General features: G+C 39.2%; 1 protein-coding gene across 8 annotated transcripts in view; it reads left to right on the forward strand.

Moving 5' to 3' along the window:
• Positions 1-23,982, forward strand: part of ENOX1 (ecto-NOX disulfide-thiol exchanger 1) — a 362,080-nt gene that overhangs the window by 182,826 nt on the left and 155,272 nt on the right. Inside the window, exon 1 of one of the 8 annotated variants that reach the window (XM_085309446.1) lies at positions 3,176-3,338. The exons of the other annotated variants lie outside the window; for them this stretch is intronic. The gene's annotated coding sequence lies outside the window, so the exon portion shown is untranslated. Of the gene's footprint in view, positions 1-3,175; positions 3,339-23,982 lie in introns of those variants that run through there. 8 annotated transcript variants of the gene reach the window in all.

The raw sequence follows: 23,982 nt of genomic DNA on the forward strand, positions 1-23,982 counted from the left end.
ATGCAACCGTCTTGGCTGACATTTCTACACCAAAGCTGGCACCACCTGTGGTTGCAGTAGATGCAGCAAAGGACCTGTATTTTCCACTTCTTTGAGTTAAAGGAGTTTCAGGTTAAAACTCTTTTTAACTAATGAGTGCTTATACATTTTCTAACAGGAAATCTTAGGAAGAGATGAGCTTTACAGGAAAATAAATCAGAACTATAGTGTTATTCTTTTAGTCTGCAGTTGTCTGAAGTTCTTGTCAATAGAAATAGTTGCATACATTTGTCTTCATTAATCATTTCAAGATGTTGCTTTTTGATGCAGCCAGCCCTAGCAGTTCACAGACACTTTAATTTTCCAATTATTGTACCTGTGGCTCAGAACAGATACTGATTAGTTTCACATTTTGCTCTGTGGGCAGCTTAATGTTCTTGTCACCTTACATTGAGTTTTAAATGTGCAGAGTATGTGAGAATGTCAGATGTGCTCCAAAGTCTTCTGGGTCAGGCTCAGTAAGTTATGATGTTTCCAGGTACAGTACTGATAKGTTTCTGAAAGATTGATGAAAGAACAAGGTGTAGTTTTAGGATCCCATCACAAAATTAACRATTCCCCTTGTAAAGTGAGTGTGAGTGATTTTGTGTCATATTCTATCTCACACAAGTTTTTAGCTGAAGATGAAGGTGATACAGCTAGCTGCTATAACAGCTTTACAAAAGGAAGCTGCAATAGCAGCAAGTCAAAAGCGATGCTTTTCAATGTTTGCCCACAATTAAAGACCTTTTTCAAACTGTAGTAGTGAAAGTGAAGGCAAAAATAAATTTTGAAAGCCCTAAGCATGAAKATTAACTTTATAACAAATAGAAATGTTGCCTGTCTACTCTTTTTCAGTTGTATACCAGCTATGACTCATTCATCTATGCTTTTTTCTTCCTGAGAATTGCCATGGAAGAAATCCCCCTCCAAAACACAAAACCATGCTGAACATCTGCTGTCTAGGTATTCATTAGTTCTGTCTGCTCTGCCTTTGGCTAATTGCCTGGGAGTGAAGTTGAATCATTTACGGAGACTTAACCTGGTGCCAGTAAWGGTAGTAAAGATCGTGTAACATTTTGATAAAAAAAAGGAAATGTCAAACACATAGCTTCCCAAATACAGAGTTTATTTACTGGTTTCTCATACAGTTTGTTTGCCTACAATATTGCCTGCAAAACTGATAACAGAAAATGTATTTAATAACTACTCAGTGCTAATATGCTGTAGTATGCATGACTGACTAATTTAATTTATCTCTGATTAAGCCTATTATGTTTGAGATCACTTTACAGAAGAGACTTTTTTGCCAGCTGTAAGCTTATTTGAATTGTAATATAAGTTAATAATGTGTGAAATAACTACTGGTGCCTGCTTCTAAATGTTAATTTTACCAAATGACTTCCTGAGTTAGTGCRTACACAGCTCATCCATTGCAATGTAGTTAGTATGTTGTTTGGACGTAAGATTGCATATGCAGGAAGGCAGGTATATGGCAGGGGGATAAAATGGCTGTTGTTTTTGCTGACAAGGAGCAAAGGAATACAGCCACAGCACGGACAGTGGAGACACGGAGTCTAAATACTGATAGCATCAGCTGAGAAGCCCTTGCGATGTTGTGAAAGTATTTGCTTCCTGTGAGGTGCAAAGGGGAACAGGTACTCCTCAGAAAACCACGGAAAGAAATATGTAGAACAAAAAGTCATGAAGCAAAAAAAAAATCCCAGAGCTGACTTTGTTTCGATGAGCAAAATAGCCATTTGGGTGGAATTCTAGATTTTGTTTAGACTGAGGCTAGAGCTGCAAGAGAAGTGGAAATCTCCCTCCCTCCAAAAAACAAAACCCAAAGAATGAAAGAACAAAGAAATGTTGGAAAGAGAGAACCCAGCTCTACCAAGAAATCAAAACTTTTTTCCCCTGGGGAAAATGAGGATTCCCCTCCACTGTTTTCTGCGATCTGATTGTTAGAGTAGGCGGCACCTAATGGAGAGTGAAGTAGAGTTTTCCTGTGCATAAGCCACACTATTGATCACTGACAAATGAAACTTTGCAATTTCTGTGCTTTAGCAACTTGCTTCTCTGAATGCTGTCAGTTCTATTTGGAAATATCTCTCTGTTTACCAAGTGTTGCTTTTATCAGAAACSATAATCATGCATATTCTTGCTTCATTTATTGTTTATCTTAGAGCCACTGAGAAAATTAGGTGGAGGGAGGGAAGTCTGCTTTTTTTAAAGAAACAAGCATGATAGTCTGAGACTTAGTATATGAGATTATTTATAAGCAGAGACGCTTAAATTATGTGTACTTTGCATTTAAATATAGGCAACTCCATCTGAAATAAAATGAAATTAATATTTTTCTCTGCCAGATTTGTGTATCTCTCTAATTAGAAAATACATAGGATACCACACTTACTGTGTCAGACTGTGCTGCCAAAACAATGTCACTTGCCGAGTGTGAAAAGAAAAGTATGCCCCACATAATTTTTATGTCATTCTGTTCTACCATCCGAACATCTGGCATGTGACACCACGTGGGATGTCAAGCGCTATTGTTCACATTTTGTCACGCTAACTCGTATAGATCAGATCTCAGCAAGCCAAGTTGTCTAGTGGTTCTGATTTCAAGGTATCTCTTCAGCGAGTGTCAAGTGCTAGCTGACAGGACAGGAGTTTGGCAGCTCCACCCATGAATGTCTGGAAACATCCATATGTGCTACTGAATATGTTATGATCGTACTGTTCAAAATGAGTTTTCAGTGGTATGTAATTGCTGAAAATCTTATTTCTGTAGAACTTTCTGGTGTGGAGGCTTCAGGATTTGCCCCATAGTGCYGGTGATACCAAAACTTTTCTGCTCAGTGTTTGTCCAGAATAATCAATCAGAAAATTTAGGAGGCAATGTCCAGYGGTAGTCATTTTTTCACATCAGCAAGAAAAGTGAATGATATTCGTATACACAGTTGGCAAGGCTCAGTGTCTAGGCGGTAGCAGCTGAAGGGAACACAGTGCATCTGCTCCCCGTGCTCCGCGCAGTCCTGCAGTCTGTCCAGGTGCAATCTGGGGCTGCCTGTGATCTGCATAAATCAAAAAATGTCGTGCCTTAGCTAATTTAGGGATAGTTCTCTTTCCCCATGTGCTAGTGCAAGTCTCGGAGCATGCTCTGGCTAGCAGGTCCGAGACTTGGGCAGCTCCCTCCTGGAGACAAGGTATTACTGGAGAAGACTTTGAATTTTGAGACTTTTGCTTCCTTTCCACCAGCCTGAGAGRGCCCAGGTTTGCCTTGGTGTGAAGGCTTCCATATTCCTATGAGTAGAGAGGTAATTCAGTTTGTTTTATTTTATTCTATATTGAGCAGGATTCTTTTTTAAAATGATAAATTAACTTTTTTTGTTGTTTTGAATGTGTTGCTAAAAACAATTMTGGGCTTTTACACCTGATAGAGAGATGAAATATAATGCAATTTATATGCCAGTCAATTCAGAAAAGTTTTCCTGTGTTTATAAATTGTGTATCATTAGTGACAGACTGGAAGAATTTTGTGCTTCATATTTATTTTCAGTAAGGAGCTGAGTTTTGAAGAATAATTAAAGAAAGGATATAAAATATTTGCTTGTAAATACCCTAAATTTTCAGTGAATAGCACACAGTTATGGGGTAGTCTCCTAGGTACTTTGAAATAAATGAATTATAAATGTATTGCGTCATTATCACCAATGGTCATTTTTCCAGAAAATACATGATTAATAGCTCTCTGTTCAAGGTCTTCTTGTGCAAGGCTATTGAACTTCTCCATGGCTCAGTTCAACACAAAAATCAGCAATGTGTCAGGAGATTGCTACTGCTTTACAAAGGGCAGAGGGCCTTCTTCTCTCTCCCCCTTTCCTTTCCCTTTCTTCTCAAAACATAAATTGAGATCGCTCATTTAACAGAAAAAAAAAAATATCTGTTAAGAGCGATGAAGCCAGAAAATGACAGACAGTGAAAGCCCAATTCAATACAATTTTGACGCTGCTTTACCATTGTGTTAGACTCAACTTACTCTTAAGTAAAGATTAGCAGGGATAACTTATGTACAAGGTTATAAATATGCTTACTGTTCTGTGACTCTTAGAAAGAAATAATGCTTCCTAAACACAGCCTTTGAGCATTTTGAGAGTCASGTTTGAATGACTGATAAATAGGAGTCCAACGACTGCAGGCAATAAATCAAATAAACTTCAGTATACTAAAATATTGAAGACAAAGAGAAAATACATTAGTAYATTTGTTTTAAGTATATTATGATCTATCTTAATAAAGATGTTGAAAAAAAATAGAATTATGAACAATACTCCATAAATATTTGTTACAGAGCTTTCAATCTTGCAACAGGGATTAAGTTTTATCTTCTGCTAAGAAAAGTAATGATGACAAAATAATCCTAACATCCCCTCCAAAAATACCTTTTCAAAGTTTAACAGCTTTGTTTAATGATATTCTTTGATATTTTTATACCTTCTTACATGAATCTGCAACAAATGTATTCACCAAATATACAAAAGCAACCAGACGGGAGACATGTGAAATATGGAATGTCCTCTTTTCCCCCTAGAACTAAAAGCTTTGAGCTTCATGAAGAAATAAGGTAGGGTGAAAAACAGCATTTTTTCCTGGTTATTTTAAAATTTTTACTTGTTGAACTGAAGATAAAAAAGGCAAACCAAAGGTGTACAAAGGGATCCAGCTTACACAGAGGTGTTTTTAAAATGAAAACATAAAGCTCTAGAAAATCCCCTAATACATGAAATGGGAATTTTTTTTTTGGTTATGTAATTAATCAATTTTAAACTTTTTTATTGTTTTAAATAGGTAACTTAAATCTAAAAGAAGATGCACTATAATTTTGGGGGAAAAAAAATCATTTGTAAGGATAAGACCAGTTTGGGGTGGGTTTTATTTTTGTTTTTTTTTGAAATATCTAATGGCTGTTTTCTATATTGTTTCAAATTGGCACAAGTTCCGTGATGCTTTTTGCTTGGATGAAATCCATTAGAAATTCACCTTGGTCCCACTCAGAATGTCCCTGCTATCAGTGAAGCTTGTTTAGGCAAGATTAACAATGGTTTTATGGCATTAAATCTGGTAGGAAGCACTCTCTTTTTTTGTTTGGATTGATGGTGGGCTGATAGGGCTGTGTGGATCTTGGTCACCCCATTTACCTTTTACAAAAATTGACATAATTTTAGCTTTCTTCCAGGACTCTAGAATTTCTCTGGTGTTCTAAGATTAATTGAAAATCAATATTAATGGTTCAAAAACTTCCTAAGCCAGCTCTTCGGATGAACCTACTGATATAGCAACTGTGTAATAATTTTCCAAGCTTTTGACAGCAAAGAAAGTATTTAACATCAGCGAGTGTGATTTAAAAGGTCAAAAAATGCTAAGTAAACCCTGCCTGGTGTGGTAGRGGGTGGTTAAAGACAGTGGTGGAGGGATTTGAGGCGTCTTCCAGGAATGCCTCTGACGTGACTCCTCTGTCGAGTGAGTTCATGTCCGTTGTCAAATGGTAACACAGGAAGAGAAGCTCAAGCTGAAGAAACACTACATAGGACAAAGCAGAAGGAAATGCTGGCCATCAAAACAATACTTGATAGTTCAAATAGGCCGGCACAAAACCAGAATAAAGAATGGTATCTGATGGAGAGACACTTCTGGTGTGGAAGGGTCACTTTCAGAGGACTTTCTTCTTGCTCYTAAAGATAGAACAGATATATGTTTTTTTTGAATATATATATTTTTTATTATTATTGGCAGTTCTATCATTTCTGTGTGGCAAAGGACAATGTCATTATTAGGATTTCTCTTCTGCCTGACACACTTAAAAAATGTTTTTATTGTCCTTAACCTTGCAGAATATTGACTTTTTTCCTTCCCTTTATCACATTTTTTTTCTACTCTTCTAATGTATATTAATTGCAATCCATTTCCCTTTGTCTCCATGTTGCAGACTATGTTAATAGCTGTTTTAACTTGAATGAACCARTGTGGCGACTCAAGAAAGTATCCTTCTTTCTCATTGTTAATGTTGTTTGGTCTCTAGTCATAAGCAGATCCCAGCTCTCATCTTTTTACCAACTAAGCTCTTTCTCCTAGCTGAATTTGCTCCTAATTGTTTTCAAGATTGCAAAATGGGATGTTTTAAGGCACCAGGTATATTTGCTTCCATTTCATCCTGTTTGCAAACAGCAAGCATAATTAGCAAATGCTGTCATTTATACAGAAGTAACCACTAATTTTTAGTTCTGTGGTAAACTTTATGTTATCTTTCAAGGTAAGGTATAATACAAAATTCCTGCAAGCTAAATGCAATGCTTACTGTGTGCAGGAAGTGTCCTTTATGTAGAATTTTTCTTTTTTAGTTTCAAGGCAGCGCAAAGCCACCAGCATATGCTATTCAAATTGAAGTCAAAGTTTTCTTTCCTACACAGTATAGATAGATGCRTTAGAAATCCTTGGTCAGCTCTTTTCTCGGTGTATTTATGGTCTGGAACGGATACCCCCCTGTTTACCTTGCACCCCCTACTCAGCCAGTGAGTCCCTTCCCAAATTGTGCAAGGTGAGCAGAGCAGGACCAGGGACGGTCTCCAGGGTCGACTGAGAGCCTGGTGACCGCCACACAGTCCCGCGGTGGCGAGACCGCTGATCATTCCCAAAGGGTTACTGCTTCCCGTTGCACAAATAAAATAAAAGCAAGGCTCCAGGGGAGCCAAGCAGTGTTTTGCTGAGATCAAATGTGGCGTAAAATTTTCCTGCCTGTGGTAAGTTTAAAAAGTCTATGATCTGAATTTAGTGTGCATTTCACTTTCACTTCAGACTAGGCCTAAATGCAAATGCTGTATCTATTAATATAACTTCTAAGACGGCAAAAGGTACGGCCCTCCAGATCTCAAAGTAGAAAAAAAGCTATTAGGTATGTTTTTGTTTTAAATTTTAATCTATTCTGATGTTCATGAAATTCTCTGTCTGTAATGCCTTTTGTATTAATCATAATAAATATTTTATCCTTTCTAGAGAGGGCATACTGACGTAATGTCTAARTGAAAGAGGGAACTTGTCTTAGTTACTTTATTATACTTGCTGAACTTAAAATGAATATCAAAAAGCTCCAACAGAGATGCTGTGCAGACAGAAAAGTCAAAAATATGGATAGGGATACAAAATAATAACCACATGCAGTTATTTGCTTGCATGCAGTTCTTACTTGTGGTGCAGCAGTACTAATGTAGTAGGTACAGCAATCCTTGCTGTAAAAGTAGTGGTGGGGGGGGGAGGGTAGAAGAAGTTGGAGCAGAAAAAAACATGATAAAGTTTTCAAAAACAGACATATGTTGACTACATTTATTTTTTTTTTTTCCATACTGCTTGACAAATAATGGTCAACCTTAATGGGACTAAGCCAGTAGTTCAATGCCTATGTCTGGCCTCTGAGGAAAAAAAAAGAAGAAAAGAGAGAGAGCGCATTTGTGCTATAGAGGTTAGGCTGAGGGGCAGGGACAGTMTCTTTCTCATCACTGCTGTTGAGGTGGCTGGTATGTGCTTGGGGTATGGCTCATTCCCAGCTTTCAGTTCCAACAGTGTCTTGTCTTTCACCAATCTTTATCCTGTAGTAGGTTTTGTCAATGCACTCACATTGCAATGAGGAGAACTACCTTGGTTAAAACAGTGCTATGATAATGTATCTTTTCAATGCATGAACCCAAGATGCTTTGCAAGAACTGAATGAGATAGGTTTCTTGTGAGATGACGCATGACATTTTTCTGTTACTGTCCAAAATCCAAAGCTCAAGTTTCTCCGCTATAATTCWGAGGAGTTTCAAAAGCTTAACAAAGACGTTGGTGTAGCCTTCAATAGTGACATTTAAGCCTCTTGCATGCATCACCCTTTTGCAAAATTACTGAGTGYTTCCTCTTTAGGGCAGCACCCAGAGTACGTGTCCTGGCTCCCCTTTCAGCAGCTCCTCTGAGACACACAGACTGSGGCTGGGACTCCGGCCTGAATAATTGATGGCTGTTTATTTAGGTACTAGCAATGCAGTGTGGTTTGTTTTTTAACTGCAGCCTGCAAAGAGTGTTTCTTGGCTTGTTTCTTGGCTCCAAGAGTACAGTGTGGTCAGAACAAGACAGGCAAAGAAGTGCATATTTTGGAGTGCAAAATAGCATCGCAAAGTGGTGCTCCTCTTACTAGCTGCTGAAAGCCGCTCCTGTCCACAAAGTGTGGCCGTTCTTGCTTCTCAGCATTATCTGTAACTTAAAGGTGATGGAGAAAACAAACAAGAGAGCAGAGTGTTTGGGGAGCGATTGCTGGACAGCACAACTGACAAACCCTACGAGGGCTCTGGAGTAGGAGGGGGTGGATTTAATGTGTGGTTCTGATTGCGGGAGCGTTTTGTACATCTGGTTCAGCTCAGCAGCCGGCTCCATTTGTGCAAGGCAGCCTTAGATGTTATTGTTTGGTCCCTCTGTCTTATTTTGGCTTCATATTACTCAATGTCTGGCTATCTTGGACAATATTCRCTGTTGTTCAGAACATTTTGGACAGCAGTGAAAGAATGACAAGAATAATGTCAATATCACTGCTCTATCACTGCTTAGGAAACCTATGAGAGTAAGCCAAGACACGCAGTGGATGGCTTGCAGAGGAAGGGGCGCCAATCGAGGAGAAAATAAATAAAGAAAAAAATAGAAAAAGAAAGTCTTCCTTTTCCTGCCCCACACTGACTGCCTACACAGCCAGCAGATGAACTGAACCCCTTGAATGATGGTCCAGAGTCTGAAAAGTTAGAAGAAAGAAACCAACCTTGTTACTATAGCTAGAGGGAGGCTATGGAGGTGTTAAATTTGCAGACAACTTAAGAGATGTACAACAGAGAGATCCCGCTAGCAGAAGCTGGGAGTGACACCTTGACRAGAACGCCTCTGGCCAGCGGTGGTGGTGGGGTGGGATTTTCGCAGATCCTGTGAATTTTGACACCATGCGTTAGAGCTGAGAGCGCTACTGGGCGCACTGYTCAGCAAAGCGACGCTTCTGTCCCACGTTCTCTTTTCAGCTGTATCCAGCCTGTTTTACAGCCATGAAGACTTGGGGCACAGTGCAGCCCAAAAGCTGGTGTGGCATGCTTTTTAAGTCATGCTTACTTATGGTAAAGAAGTTACAGTCTCTTTCAGGTTTGAAAATGGGCATTTTTCATGTGATGCTTACTCACAAAGTATTGCAAAAGGTAGGGGAATATAGTTAACATAATGCCTCACAGTAGGTGGCAGAATTAACTGTGGTAATACATGTTATATGTGGGTATAACTTWTCAGTTATGTATGTATTCTGTGACAACTTGATTTTTTGTTTGTTTTTATATGAAACAAAGAAARAAAGCAGGCAGAACATATGGTACCTACGGAAGTATTAATTTTTTTTCATTATAACATTTTCAGTGGATCCAAAATTCTCTAAGTACCCCAAATTCATACAGTGTCTTGAATGCAACATATCATCTTTTTATCTTAGGTTTATCTAGAAGAAGTATCTGCATTAAGCAAATCTGAGCTGATTCAGGAATACTGAGTATTTCACAAAGGTTAATGCTACCTTATAACAAAACTTATTCTTTACTGATTCATTACTTATGGTGACAGTGCTCAAATAGAGCAGATGATATTAAGATTTTTACAAATATTTTCCTAAATAACTAAAGTAGCTGTGGCATTTGTGGTATTCCCCTTCTCTAGATTAGGAAATAAAGCGGTTACTTAAATCACCTTCAAAGCAAAACTGTAAAGATTTCCATTCAGGATTTACATTGAAGAAGTGAAAACATAAACTGCTGTTTGGCATGGGATGATTGTATTGCAATACCTCACAGATCCAATGCATTTTCATTGTTTGGAAAGTAARTGTAAGTATAAATAGAAAACAACTTCTCCTCTGCATCCTTCTCTCTTTGGGATATGGGTCACCCAGCTCACATCTCCTGGGACTCTCCGACCTGTCTTGTCAACATCCAGCATCTTATTTTTGCTCCAGCTCTTAAAAAATAAACTCTCTCCTCATTCTTCTGCGATGACTCCTGCTCACCTTTTTGGTCCTCCCATTGAGGAAAAGGCAAAAAGAAATACAGAAAGAAGAAAAGACAAGACATCTCCCAGAGGTATCTGCTACAGCCATGACCAGGATTTGGTGTGAAGGTGGCAGCAAATGAAATGTGAGGAGGTGTCTGCCTTTCTCCACCAGCTTTGCAAGCACATGGCAAAGGATGAAACCATCCAGGTTAGCGTAGCTCTTGCCCATCTTTTCAGGTATTGACAGCACTTATMAATAAAGTAGGCAGAGGCCAATTCTAGGCAATGCCTACTTGTCCGTGTCTGGATCTGCTCTACTTTAATGCCACAGACTGTACCTCAGGGAAGAGTTTTGTTCATGATATACCCACTGACTGCATTTTTGTTCTTTTGGGCTTATTTCTGCTAGCCTCGTGGAGCTATGAGGAGTTTAAAAAAGAAAGAAAGAAAACTTACCTCTAGTACTTAACAGCTGAATAAAAGTACTGCAAAAGTGCTGGAATAGGTCTGTTGAGTAAACAGGTCCACTGTGGTAACTGCTCTTGAGTACAGCTGCTCTTTCATGACAATTGCTTTGAATTATTTCCATGTGGAACATAGCAGCTCTGACGGGAGCTCTTTTTTAGAGGGAGGCAATTTCCTTCATATATGACTTGTCAACTGCTAACTGTGGGTGTGTAAATATAGCTGAAGTTTGGAAATAGTGCAGATCTGGCAGCGGTTTGGGCAGTTATTATTTATGGCTAAATGGATGAGATTTACCAAGCTCAGTTYGATGGTAAATGTTGCAGGGCAGGTACATTACCCAAGCTTGTGTTTGTGGAGCACCTTGGCAGTTTTATATTGATTTTAATAATGCAGTTGTTCTTGAAATAGCTCTAAGTAGAGMATAATGTATGTAATTTATATAATAAGCATTATAACATTCAGAAGTGCCTCATTTTAATTTTACTCAATTCTCATTGACCCCTTCTCCTCCCTTTGATTTTATGGCCGTGTCCTCCCTCTCTCATCACTCTTACATCACTTTTGGCATTGCTCCTCCATCTTTCAGCTTAACTCCCACAAGACATTGGATCCTCCCTCCATACCTCTGGAATGGCTGACCTCATTTGTTTGGAGAGCCTCTGCTCCAAGCTCTGCACTTTTAACATACCAAGYCATCTCTGCATGCTTGTTTTGTCTTCTGTAATCTAGTGCCATGCTTCTCATTTGCTTTCGCTCTGATAACTAATCTTTCCTGATGCATTCCCAGATCAGGCTTACCATAGCATGCTCTCTTCTCTGTGCCAGCTTGCATTTTGTGTCTACATGAAGGGCACAAAGTCTACTACAGGCTAGTTTACAAGTTCCCATAACGCCAGTTTCAAACAACCTTTAACTTCATGGAGCAGTAATTGAGAAAGATTTTAAAAGCTTTTAAAGGGGTAAAGGTTTGTCTTTCTTTGCAAGCCTACCGAAGATGCAGCTGCTATAATTACATTTCTTAGCCTTCCGAGACCTTCCTCTTTGATTTCTGTCCTGGCAGCCCTTTTCCTGGGAAATCACATTAAAATTTTTCTTCTTTACTTTCAAGATCTTATCTCCCTTTTGATCTAGATGTGTATGAGATCTTCTCATCCACATCATCCAGAAAGAGTACTACAGAGCTCATGCACCTTTTTCATCATAATTTTTCATGTTCGGAGGGCCAGATCCTCTGCTTCCTAAAATTCAAATAAGTCCACTTTTTTTCCCTCATTCTATCTAAATTTATGATAATTATCTACAAAAGAACTCCCTCCTTTTTACATGARACCTTGAAATCCTTTTATTAGTCAAATGATCTCTCCATCACAGCGTTGCAAATGATGCAAACTCAAGGAATAAATTCCTGCTTCAAGAGAAGCTTGTTTTAATCATGTYTATTACTATCTCTGTAGGGCAGAGGATTGCCTTTATTTATGCTTTGTCTTTTCTGTGGGCTGCAGTGAGCTTATTATTGAAACTTAAAGCTAGTAATTTGGCTTGAGTTGTCTGAAAGCTGGAATTYTGTATATACTCACATTTCTTGCAGATGTCTGTCACATAGCAAATGTTGCTGGCTGACTGCCCTGAAAACACTGGGTAAAAAAGAGATTCTTGAAAAAGTGAAATACAAATGAATTAGAACCACTTCATATCTAATAGCTAGTGAGTGCACTTCCTGCTTTAAGGGAATGAGAACAATGAAATGTGAAATTTGTTCRGTGGTAGAAGGCTTTGTGTTATTTCTGAATACTTGRAAATACTTGAAAATTCCCTATTTGGTGGTTGACTTTTTTAAAAGCAGTCAAATCACTAAGTGATGGTGATAAAAGTGATCATATTTGTCTAAGTTTGACTCAAAACATACATTGTGATGGACAAAAGATGAGAAACYATTCAGAAAATATTTTCTGTTGGGTTTCAGTGTCTCTAGAGAGCATCATTTTAGGACTTTATCATCTTGCCTTAAAGCCACAGAATATGTGATTCAGTTTCACCATACTATTAGTTCATGTTTCTGCTGGGAAAGGGAATCAATTTCTAGATCTCTGTGTATAAACAGCTTCGTCTTCCATATATTTTCAAGGGAAATCATGAAATGTCCAAAGTATAAAGGTGTACAGAGATATAGATGAATTCCAGTGTTGAAAGCTGAAAGTTAGGTATTTAAACGTTAGAACTTCAATAAGAATTAAATGATCAATATTTTGCCAGCAAATGTGGCAATATATTCTCTCACAGTGACCTCACGTCCGAGTTTCACATAGCGACTTCMGTTACTGGACATATAATCAGAAAAGAACAAAAGATTTTGCAAATCAAATGTAAAGTTTCCATTCCTGCTAAAGAATAGATAGGTATAATGTATCRTTTCATTTTAAACCAAATTACTTCTCAAGGCATTCATACTTCTCTCGGAAGGCGCCAGTGTATAAACCTCTGATAACAAGAACTGAGATGCTTAGGTTCCTACAAGTCAGTTGTGAATTTTGATGAAAAATCTTTACGTTTAAATAGAAAGCAGAGATACTCAACTGAACAGCTCTGTGATATAATTAATCTTTCCCCTCCTCCTTCCATCCTTATTATTGACTCAAGTGCACATGTAAAATAAGGACTTGATCAAAAGGCCTTTGAAATAGGTTGTAATGTGTTAGCTGGCTTGGTTGGGTTTTGGATTGCGCCGATATGTGTTATGTCTTTGTAATAAATAATTAGTGTGTTTCTTGAGTGTCAGTAGCGCTTGACAGACAAGAAGAAACTAAGACAACTGGGTTTCCTCAGTCCTAGGAAAATAAGTCTAATTGCTCTCTGCAGCTGCCTAACTGGAGTATAGGGAAGAGGAAACCAGACTCTTCTTGGAGAGGCAAAGTGATACGAGAGATAACGGACACAAACTGCAACACGAAAAGTTCCAGTTGGATATTAGGGGGCAAAAAATCACAGTAAGGTGGTGAAGTGTTGGAGCAGGTTGCCCGAGAGGCTGTGAACGCTCCGGCCTTGGAGGTGTTTAAAACCTGACCGGACACAGGTCCTGAGCAACCTGCTGCGAGCTGGCCCYGATCCGAGTGAGGGATCACGCCAGACAACCGCCGGCGGCGCCTTCCAGCCTCCCCGATGCTGCCAGTCTGCAAATTCTGCTCATTTTCTGTAGTTTGCTGGTTTCATCTGCTTCTTAAATAAAGTTGAAATGTTTTGTGTGTTTTGAGAAACTACTGGGTTTGCTCTCATTTGGTTACACAAATGAGAAATGGAAAGGTTGTTAAAGAAAGGATTCAGTGAACTGAAAAATCATGTACTTTTCTCTGGAACTATGCAATTTATAGATTAGGTTATAATACCAGGTAGAAATATGTGTTGAGAGCTCACTGCTTTTATGGGCTGAGATATCTGTACTCATGAATAATATATATTTGTGGTGTTTTCTTCTTTTTTTAATAAACAAAGCAAATAGAAGCATTCTACAGTTATTTGGAATATTAAAACATGCTTGCATTCAGACTGAAAATAAGCTGAAGTCTAATAAATACTACTATTGCCACAGATAGATCTGTTTTGCCATATAAATATAATAATCTCTTCTTGGTTGTTCTATTAATCTGTATCTTAGTGGAACCACATTTTTTGCACAGAACTTTAATGCAATATTTTAACCGCAGAAGATTTTGTTTGGCAATTTATTGAAGGTTTTTTTGTTTTTTTTTTTTACTTTTTAGCAGAAGCTGACAATCAAAGTTGATGATGGTGGTAATAAAAGTGGCTTTTCAACAAATTTTCTGATAAGATATTTCAGTTTAATTTTTCAAATTAAGAACTTTCTTAGATTTTTCCCTTTGAAATGGCTTTTTAAATTTTAAGCTACTTAATTCACAAACTTCTGAAACAATATCAACATGAAATATCAAATCTACTCAACTGCAATTTTCTTTGCAGTTCAGTAAAATGTTTTAAGATTTTGATCAATATATTTGTGCTAATTTAGGATAGTAAAATAATTTTATGTGTCAGGATTTCTTATAGCATGGTAAAATAATTTCTTRTCCAGCTTGTAATATGTTGCATAACATAATAAAACAAAAGATGGATTATAAATATGGAATGTGTTTAGATGGAATATGCACATTAAGGTTTTTATACAGACTTTAGTACATACATTCTGTAGTAAAAATTTGGAAAGAGGACTACCATGCCTCATCAAGAGAAAAGAAAGAACAGCTGAAATTTCCTTATTTCAGTAGATTCAAGTGGACTTCAATTATAAGAGACACTCTTGTAGTACTGTTGTTAAATACAAAATAACCTGAGAAACGAATGATCTTCAAAAACACTGAAACTGCACAGGAAGCCGACATTTGTCCTAAGGATACTTGCATGTGAATAAGTGCTTGTGCCTTTCCTTGAAAAACAGAGCAGAAACAAGCACAGAACCAGAGTAGTTTAACATGCAAACTGTACATGGTTATTTCTGCCTACCACATCCTCCTGCAATTTTTGTTGGAACATCTTTTTTTGTAACTAGTAATTTTCTTGGTTGGGACAGGACAGGTCTTACACAGTCCTGCCTTCCTGGGGAGACAGAAAAAAATCCTATGAAAACCGATGTTTTTTYGCAAGTCACGTGCTGTACAGGCCAAGTGGCATCCTTCAGGATTACCTGCTTAGCCTGAAGTTCTAGCCATCAGAATCCTTTACAGATCATTCTAACCTTGTAGTAGGCAATAAAATAATTGTGACCAAACAGGTTAAGTTTCAGTCTCACTTTCCTTTTTGAACATTGGCTTTCTTGGCAATGCAGCAAAGCTTTTGAGGAATAAAGCTTTAGTTTAACAAAACAAAATGTTTTTTATAGTTTAACGGGAAGCAGCCAAAGATCATAATTTTTGAGAGACTGGAACAACATGTCTTCTTCTGTAAATCTTTTCTGAGGAGTTTTCGTGACAAGAAGGTGATGTTKTACACATGCAGTTTAGTATTAGGCAAGAACTCTTTTAAATTGTATTTCATTTTCCATAGCTTTTCTTACAGCCACTTGTAGATCAAAAAATATTTGATCTTAATTATTGTGTTCAGAAATGTCTAATATGCTTGGCGCCTGTGTTCTTTAATGCCTGAGTAACCACTGCGTAGAACTATAATAGCCTCAAGATCTTAAAAGTTATGACAAATGGTTCTTCACTGTGACATGAGTAATTTCTGCCAGGAGTAGACTTAGGAACCCTTTGAAAAGGGTCCTTCCTTCCCCTATGTTGTTTAATGGCAGACTTCAGAGAGGAGGTACGCACACCTGCTTTTGCTCGCATAGAAACGTATATAGTGTTTATGAAAACACATACATGCACGTAAGCTTGCCTGCCTTAGAGGCAAGGATTATCCAAAAGTCAGCYGTGAGAATCTTTACATGTGAACTGCACCTCCAAAGCAATATTTAGAGAAATAAAAGCTAATTTGATATGCAGGACAGAGAGCATAGGAGCACCTCAGCCAACAGGGGTGGACTTGCTATGAAATTACTGCTGCCTGGAGTGTCACGTAAGCACAGGGAGCAACGCAGAGCTAACCCTTACAGTCATGTGTGAACAGCAACTTCCTTACAAAGTCAAGATAAAAAACATCCCTCCACAGCTTCCCTGACAGACAGGCTACCTCCCTTTCCCTTTCCTTACTGCTCTTTTACAAGAAATACCTGGTTTCTAGGCTTTTTTTTTTTTTTCCAGCTACAGAGGTGTCATCTCCCCACCCACCGCCTTCGCTTTTTCCTAATTGCTAATTATATGGATCTGATAATCATCTGCGTTTTGCCTGGTCATTGCTTTTCTGTATAGTTAAATCGTTTCCACCCCTTGTCCACTGAYTGCATTGCAGGTTGGTGGTGTCTTTTAAGCACACACCTCCTCAGCCCACTCATTCTTTAGGAACACCCAGCCAGGACTGTGCTTCTGTAACGTATTTATACGATTTCTCTGGCATGGTATGGCTTTCCTTGCAGGACACAACACAGTGGCCGTCAGTAAGGTGATACCAGGTGCTTCTTCATTCTGGGGTTACACTTTCCCTGGGGTGACCCACTGCGGTAGGGTTAGTAACACTAGGTGCACATTGACTCCTTAAAGGTAAATGCCTTAAAGCAAATTACTGTGCCACACAGCAAATTAGTGGTTGATGGAAGATGGAGAGTTATAGATTATAACTGTGTTAAGAAGATATGAGATGATGTTGAAAGTATAACTTTAAGAGTTTTTAATTAAGTAAAACAGTAGATTAACCACCACTATCTTGACTAAACACATATTGTAGAATTGCAAAATGTGAATACTCATTATTGCTGAGTTGCCTCTGCTGTCAGTGATTGACTTGGAGACGGAGTGATTGAATTGGAGCTGACTGAAAACTGCTGGATTCTCAGACTGAATCTTAAATCTTTTCCAGTTGTTCTCCTTTAATGCAGGCAAGGAAGGAGACTCATCTGTTCAGTGCTGCATGGTTCACTGGATGGAAAGAAGGTGACATATTTTATCTGGTCACTGAGATACCACTGTGTCACTTCACTCTGTGTGTAGCAATTAAAGCAAAGTGAAGCATTTACTTGACAAATTCAGGCTCTTGTTCTTCCTACGGAATTATCATCTCTGGTTTATTTTTTGTTCAAATTGCCTGATAGTAGATTTCTCTCATCACCTCAGTTGCTGGCAAACTGTAATTAGGCATCCGTGTACACAGCTCTAGCTAAGGAAGGTGCAGGGAGTCAGTTCCTTCATTGGCTTGCTTAATTACCTTTGTGTGCTTAATCCAAAGGGTTTGGGGAGCCCTGCTTCCTTTGCCTTTTCTAGCTGTGTAAATCCCATATCAATTATACCTATTCTGGAAGCAAATTGCGCAGTGTACAAGCTTCAAATTTACTTTGCATGATTATTTGTAGGAAGCAAATATAGAAGGAGCTTCTGTTCACCCACAATAAATTCATTTTTAAATTAAAGTGAACATTCATAACTTTCTTCTCACTATTTACCTTTTACCACTAGCAATTAATTTGGTACTCAACTTTTCTGCCCAGTCTATTTCAGATCAGAATTTTCTGTCCCTGGGTTTCCAATGCATTTGCTATATAGTATTGTGTCTTTAATGCCTTTATAACTTGTTTATTGGAAGCAGATCTTTTATTATTTTCTAAGAGTACTGGAGACCTGATTTAATGAGCAATCATTAGATATACTAGGGAGATACATCCACCTGATTATTGTGAAAGGTAACTGAGCAACAAAATTGCTTTGTGAAGGAGCAGCTGTATGCAGAGTTGAAGTAATAAGAAAGTGTGAGGGAATGTGAAGAAGGTTTTAAAGAAAAAGTACTTAAAATAAGGTACCCAGCAAACTGAAGGTTAATGATAAATACACAGAGAGAGTTATGTAACTAGCTAACTGGTTAGTTAGCTTGTTGTGTGTGTGCACGCACACACACATGCATGTATGTATGTATTAGGAGACAGTTTATATAGGTTTGACTGAAAGATACTTCATTGGAGTGACAGGATACTCAGGGACTGTGAAAAAAAGAAAAGTGGGAATAGGTCTTTCAGGTGTGTGTCGGAGATGAAATTGTGCTGCAGCCAGCATTTTAATTTCATGCAGGGTTGGCGTCCAGCTTCAGTGCTAATGTGTGCATTTGGAAATGGATCTGTCCTTCGGGAAATAGGTCTTTTCATAGAGGAAGGAGGAGAGAAGAAGCTTGACACTCTTTTGTTGGCAGAGCTCAAACTGAAATACTTCTTGTGTTACCAGCTTGCTCCTATCAGTAGCAATTAGATTCTCAGTTTGCAGCTTGTGGTGAGCTTAAAGTATCATGTGAGCATGATCGCCATAGGGCTTTAGCACAAGCTCTTCTATTCATGAGTTTGGAGGTCGTCTTCCCTTGGGGGACCAAAACCAGTGTTTGCAAAAGATGTCCCAGTGGAGCCTCAGTAGAAGCTCATAACTAGATCATTGGGTTTAGTTTCTCCTGAGGGTCGCAGAAAGAAGAACCACAAGGAGGTTAGTGAGGACAAGGTGCACTGAGGCTAAAAAATGTCACAGCTACAGGCACAACAACAACAGCAAAGCTGAGCCCATGAGGAAACAAACTCAACTGCTATGCAGTTATGTAGTTTCCAGTGTGTATATGATGTGTATATGATGCAAATCTGCTCACAAGGACTGAAGATACAGAACATCTTAAAATCATGGCATGATGTAAACGATCCCATTTCCAAATTCACTGGAATAATTGCAGCCTAACACAATTCCCCTGCTTTCCTGCCAGGGCTGGTGGCTTTCTGTTCCTCCTCATTCTTGCAGGGGCAGGAGCTTTCCTTTTTGGATGTGAAGTTTTCTTGTAGCACCTACTTGTAGCAAAGTGAGAGTTACACAGCTTGCAAAGAACTCAGCCTGGGAAAATGAACAGGCTTTCTGTGCCATGTAGTAATTCAGGGAGTGAAGAGTAGGGGGAAGACTGAAAAGACACTTTGCAGAGTTAAAAACTATCCTAAGTGAAACTGTGAGTGAAACTAGACACGTTGGTGGAGTTTTAAGAGATGCGGAAGAAAAGACAATTAATCAATACCTATTTGGAAGAGGAAAATGCTCTTGTGGGTGATAAGCACCCTGCAGCACCTTCATTGTGCCTTAGATGTGACAAGCAACTTGGACAGTTCTTTGCGAAAAGGTTTTAATTCCTTCCCTGGATAACATGATACACATCTAAATTCTTTTAAGGGTGATTTTCACACTTACTTGGAAAACAGAAGAGATGCTGATCTGATGGTTAGAAGATCAGAGGAGATTCAGTTCAAGTTCCTGTCATAGCTTTGCAGGTAACTTTCTCTCTCTGTGCCTCATTTTATTATCTACAAAAGGGAAGTAATGATCCTTACTTTCTACTGTGCTGCCCTGCCTTATCCACTTAGCTGATAGGCTTTCTGGGGCCAGGCCTTGCTCTTCCTACGTTTCTGTCTTGGGCCAGCAGTGCTCCAGGCTYGCCTGGGACATACTAGCTCTGTTTTTTCCACAAGCCTTTGTCTTGCCTGGTTTGGAAGGAAAGTTCCCCGTGATGTTTGGATTCAGACTTTAACTTCCTTTTGTCATCTTTCAAGCCCCCCTTTCTTAGACCTCTCTGGCTGTTGCAGCCAGCTCAGCACTAGAAGGAGGCTGTGCAGCAAAGCTCTTTACAGGGCATTTCAGATTGCCTCCTGGAAGCCTAAGAAAGGCCTCAGTTCAACAGACTGTTTGAGCACTTGCTTAATCTCTGCCTATTCAACAAATGCTTTACAAATAAACATGTTCCAAAGTGTTTTGCTATAGATGGGTGAGCTCCAAAATATGCTGCTGTGCTTTGCTAGATGAGAATCAGTCTTTCTCTCTGAAAGAACTCTTTAACTCGCATTAATACTGCTTACATCCTTAGGTGAAAGACTTGACACTTYGTTATTTCTGTGGCAGCTAGAGTAGAAAAGCTGAAAATATTTTTAAATTCCTTCTTAATATGTAAATACAGATTATTTAGTGTAATAATTTGCACATGCCTTATAGATTAACACAACATTTCAGTATGATAGTAGCCATTGAGGATAATTTTACACTCTTTATTGTTCAAAAACAWCAGCAAAGCTCACCTGTTTTAAATGTGCCTTTTTTCCCTGAAGAATCTACTACTTAGTGCAAGCCACTTTCATGAAGGATGTACTGAATTATAGAGCCCAAATTTCCATTTTCTTACATAAAATTTAAAAAGTGCATCAAGATAAARGAGTTGAAATGGTATAGGTTATGTCTTCCAGTGCAGAGGTCTCTTGTTTTTTAAAAAGACCCCTTAAATTATTTTAAAACTTGCTTGGAGTGTGATGGAAAATAACATACTATCACCTTTGGAAACTTTGAGAGTTTAATGTAATTTCACAGCCAGCCATTTCTATGCAATTTTTACTTGCTCTAAACATAATGCTCTGCAGCTGACAAACAGTGGCAGAAAAGGTAGGCGAGAGGCGAGCTAGAGCACATACAGTCAAAGCATCCAGTCCTGCATGCATTTAAATCACATTTTGAGAACTATCAATACTAGGCTTTTAAAATGCCTGAGCCAGAATAGGGTATGAAGCAAATGCTGCAGCCAATGTCTGCAAAGGCAACTCATGTCTAATACACACATATGTGTATGTGTGCATGTATACATATACATATACATATACGTAAAATGTACAATATCTATTCAGCCCGGATACAGAAGCGTGAATGGCAAAAGTGGCATGCACTGGTCCTCTGAAAAATTGCCTGCCTTCAGGCTGAACCTTCTTCCCCCACCTCGATCCACAGATTTATCAGTCACATTTACAAAGCTCAGCCCTTCACTAGCACCATGCTGAAGGGAAAATCTGGCGTGATTTCCTTCTTTGTAACGGTGGCCCTTTCSCTAAGTTGCTTGTCACAGATACAATCCTCAGCAGCCCCTGAAAGGGATTCAAATCCCTCCCTACCTTCTTTATTCCCTGTAAATTCTTTCCGATAAATACTCAGCWACTCCCTTAACAAAGTGGATATTTTTTTTTTTGTTTCTAGGACACAAGTAAGACTGTTTCTGGTAGGAAGCACATAATAGAAATGTGTTTGCCAAGTGCTGCTGCCTCYGTCCTTGGATATGGGAAAGCGTTTTGTTGAAATGGGAAAACCAACCGCATAGGCTCCGCCAGCCCCGCGYGCCTCCCGTCTGCGAGCATCCTCACCCGGGGGACGTGGGCTGCCTTGCAGACCCGGGGGGACGGGCTTAGAGGAGCCTTTTGTTGCGATATTGGCAGCACATCACTGGGCTCGTCGACGTTGCAGATGGAGCGCTTTGCCGAACAGATGGATTCTCAGCTTTCTGAAAGAAAGGGAAGGTACTTGATGTACCACGGTGGGAAAGGAGGGGTGGGGGGGGTATTCCAGGCAGAAGGAAAGGCAGGGAAGAAGGCACGTTCTGCACTTTCTGGTGCACTTGGAGCCTAGCAACCTCTCTCCCAGCAAACTCGTTGGGGAAGTGCAGGCACAGCGCCCCATAAGAGTCACTGTAACGGGCTTGGAGGAAGTAATTTGCACGGAAGCAATAAAAATGAGGGCACAGGCTAGGAAAGAATGCTTTCCTCAGCATAAAATGAGCATTATGTGCAAGAGACCAGAAAGTGCTCCCGACCAGGGTCAGAGAGGCACTGCGATAGCACCCGAGGGGCATAACTGGGCCAGGGGACTGGTTAACACGTTAAGGTCTACTGCATTGCACGCAGATGCTAGAGATGAACGTTACCTGCCACAGTGCAGCCAGGAGCCCCCATTTTCCAGCAGTGTATGCATCAGTCTCTAGTCCTGGTGGTGCCATTCGTACAACGACATCGTCCTGATATCATCTTTCCTCTTTTCTTGTGGTCATCTTCCTCCTCTCCTCACCTCCCYGTCTCGCCCATATCTTGCTTCCGTTTTAATCATTAGCGCAGGATCAGTTCTGCGCAGCACCCAAAGCAGAGTAATCTCATCCAATATTTACTGTTAAAATCTTGATGAAAGTGGCAAGTGGAATGTGATAAGGAAGCAGCCTGAACTGAAAGGAGGGATTGTATTTTGTTGTTGTGTGTTAACTCTCTACAACTTTTCAAACAACACACACACATATAGCACAAACATCACAGTTTATTGTGGTGCAATTTAGGATATGATGGCGTTGGACTTTAATCTTTATTTTTACCTCTTAGCTTAATTAGACAATTTCAGCACCACTTGAATGCAGATGTAAGATCTTTTTAAAAATAATAAGGATGTCCAAGTCCTTGGAAATTCAGATTCTCTGAGAAAAAAGAATGTAGTAAAGTGCAAAAATGTCAAGGTTCTTTTAAAGTGTGATTTTTTATGGAAAGTAGCTACACAAAAGCATCACTTTCTTAAGTAATGGCTCTGGCTTTTGTTCATATTCGGGATTGTGTCAGCAGCAGCAGAGATGTCTAACATCTTTGCGAAAAATAAAGCAACCTGGATTACCTGCCCACTTGTGCATCAACTGATTTCCATTCTGTAGGTTCAAATTCTCGGGGACGCTTGACAGTAAAATAAACAAGGAATCCCATCACCAAATTTTAGCAGGAACATTTTTTAGATTGTTCTGTCTGGATCTCTGCCAAGTTTCAGTCCTATAATAAATTAACTGCAACCCACACAAAAGAGAGGGGGGAAAAAAAAAACCCAACTTCTTCTACAAGACAAAAACACTGGGCAATTTTAATGGGGAAACAAGTGACCAAGAGATTTTATTGGAAAAGTAATTATCTAAAGAGAGAGTGGGCTCTTCTTGTCTCTTTAATTGGAAACAATAACATTTGCAGTCTTACTACACACAGAAYAGGAGGAGCATCGGCATTTTGCTTCACAAGCCTGGCCAAATCGTATAGAGAGTCAAGCATGTTGCTTCCTCCTGTTTTATTTATCCCAATACCCAATACCATAACTGAGCCCACTTTTCTTTCTCTGTGGCCAAGTCTAATCCATCTGCCACAGGACCTCTRTAATTTTTGGAAGTGATGAGCCAGAGTCTGCTTTCTGCATCGTATGTCTGGCTTTATTGAATCTCTAGTCACCCTCGAATAATAAATATTTCATATGTTGGACAGGTGAAAGGTTTCATTCAGCTGCAGATCTGCTTCCAAGGCAACCGGTTCCTGTCATTTGAACAGTTTAAACATGTGGAAAACAAAGCTTTCTCTCTGTTTGTTCTCCTCTGTGATTTTATGTTTAAAGTATTATCTATCTCYCTCCTGTCCCTCGGACAAGCAGATACAGAAAAGTCGATAGCATTAACAGGTAATTCTGAACAATTTATACCCTAAACGTATTCTCTTTCCAGTCAAGATGGGATGAAAAATACCTTTTCTCTTCCCAAGCATAGAATAAATATCTAGATATGAAATTGCTCAGGTTAGCATCTATAAATACTCCGTATACAACAAATATTTGTAAATGCAATACTACATTATGTTTCCCCATGGCAATGGGTGTCTCCCCAGAGTTGCTCTGCTGTAATTCTGTTAAACGGTCATTTTCTTTTTGAGGGGAGCACCTCAGTTTTTTCTTTGGGAGAAGTTACRGAGAAGATTATTAGCAAACTCTCTCCAAACACATCTGATTTATGCTAGTATCTGTGCTTTTGACAGATCTTCATCTGGAAAATGTCTGCTGTATCCTTTACATCTTGCAGCTGAGCAAGCTCTTGTTACAGTTAGCTTTGCTTGTTCTTCCTCCACACATATCTGAGCGTAGCAGGCAGCTGCCCTTCCTCCTCCTCTCAGACCCTCCCRCGTTTGGACTTTCCGGCTCTCGGTCC

The sequence above is a fragment of the Rhea americana genome, unplaced genomic scaffold, assembly GCF_003343005.1.
Source record: "Rhea americana isolate MKP2758 unplaced genomic scaffold, rheAme1 scaffold_3, whole genome shotgun sequence".
Classification (NCBI taxonomy): Eukaryota; Metazoa; Chordata; class Aves; order Rheiformes; family Rheidae; genus Rhea; species Rhea americana.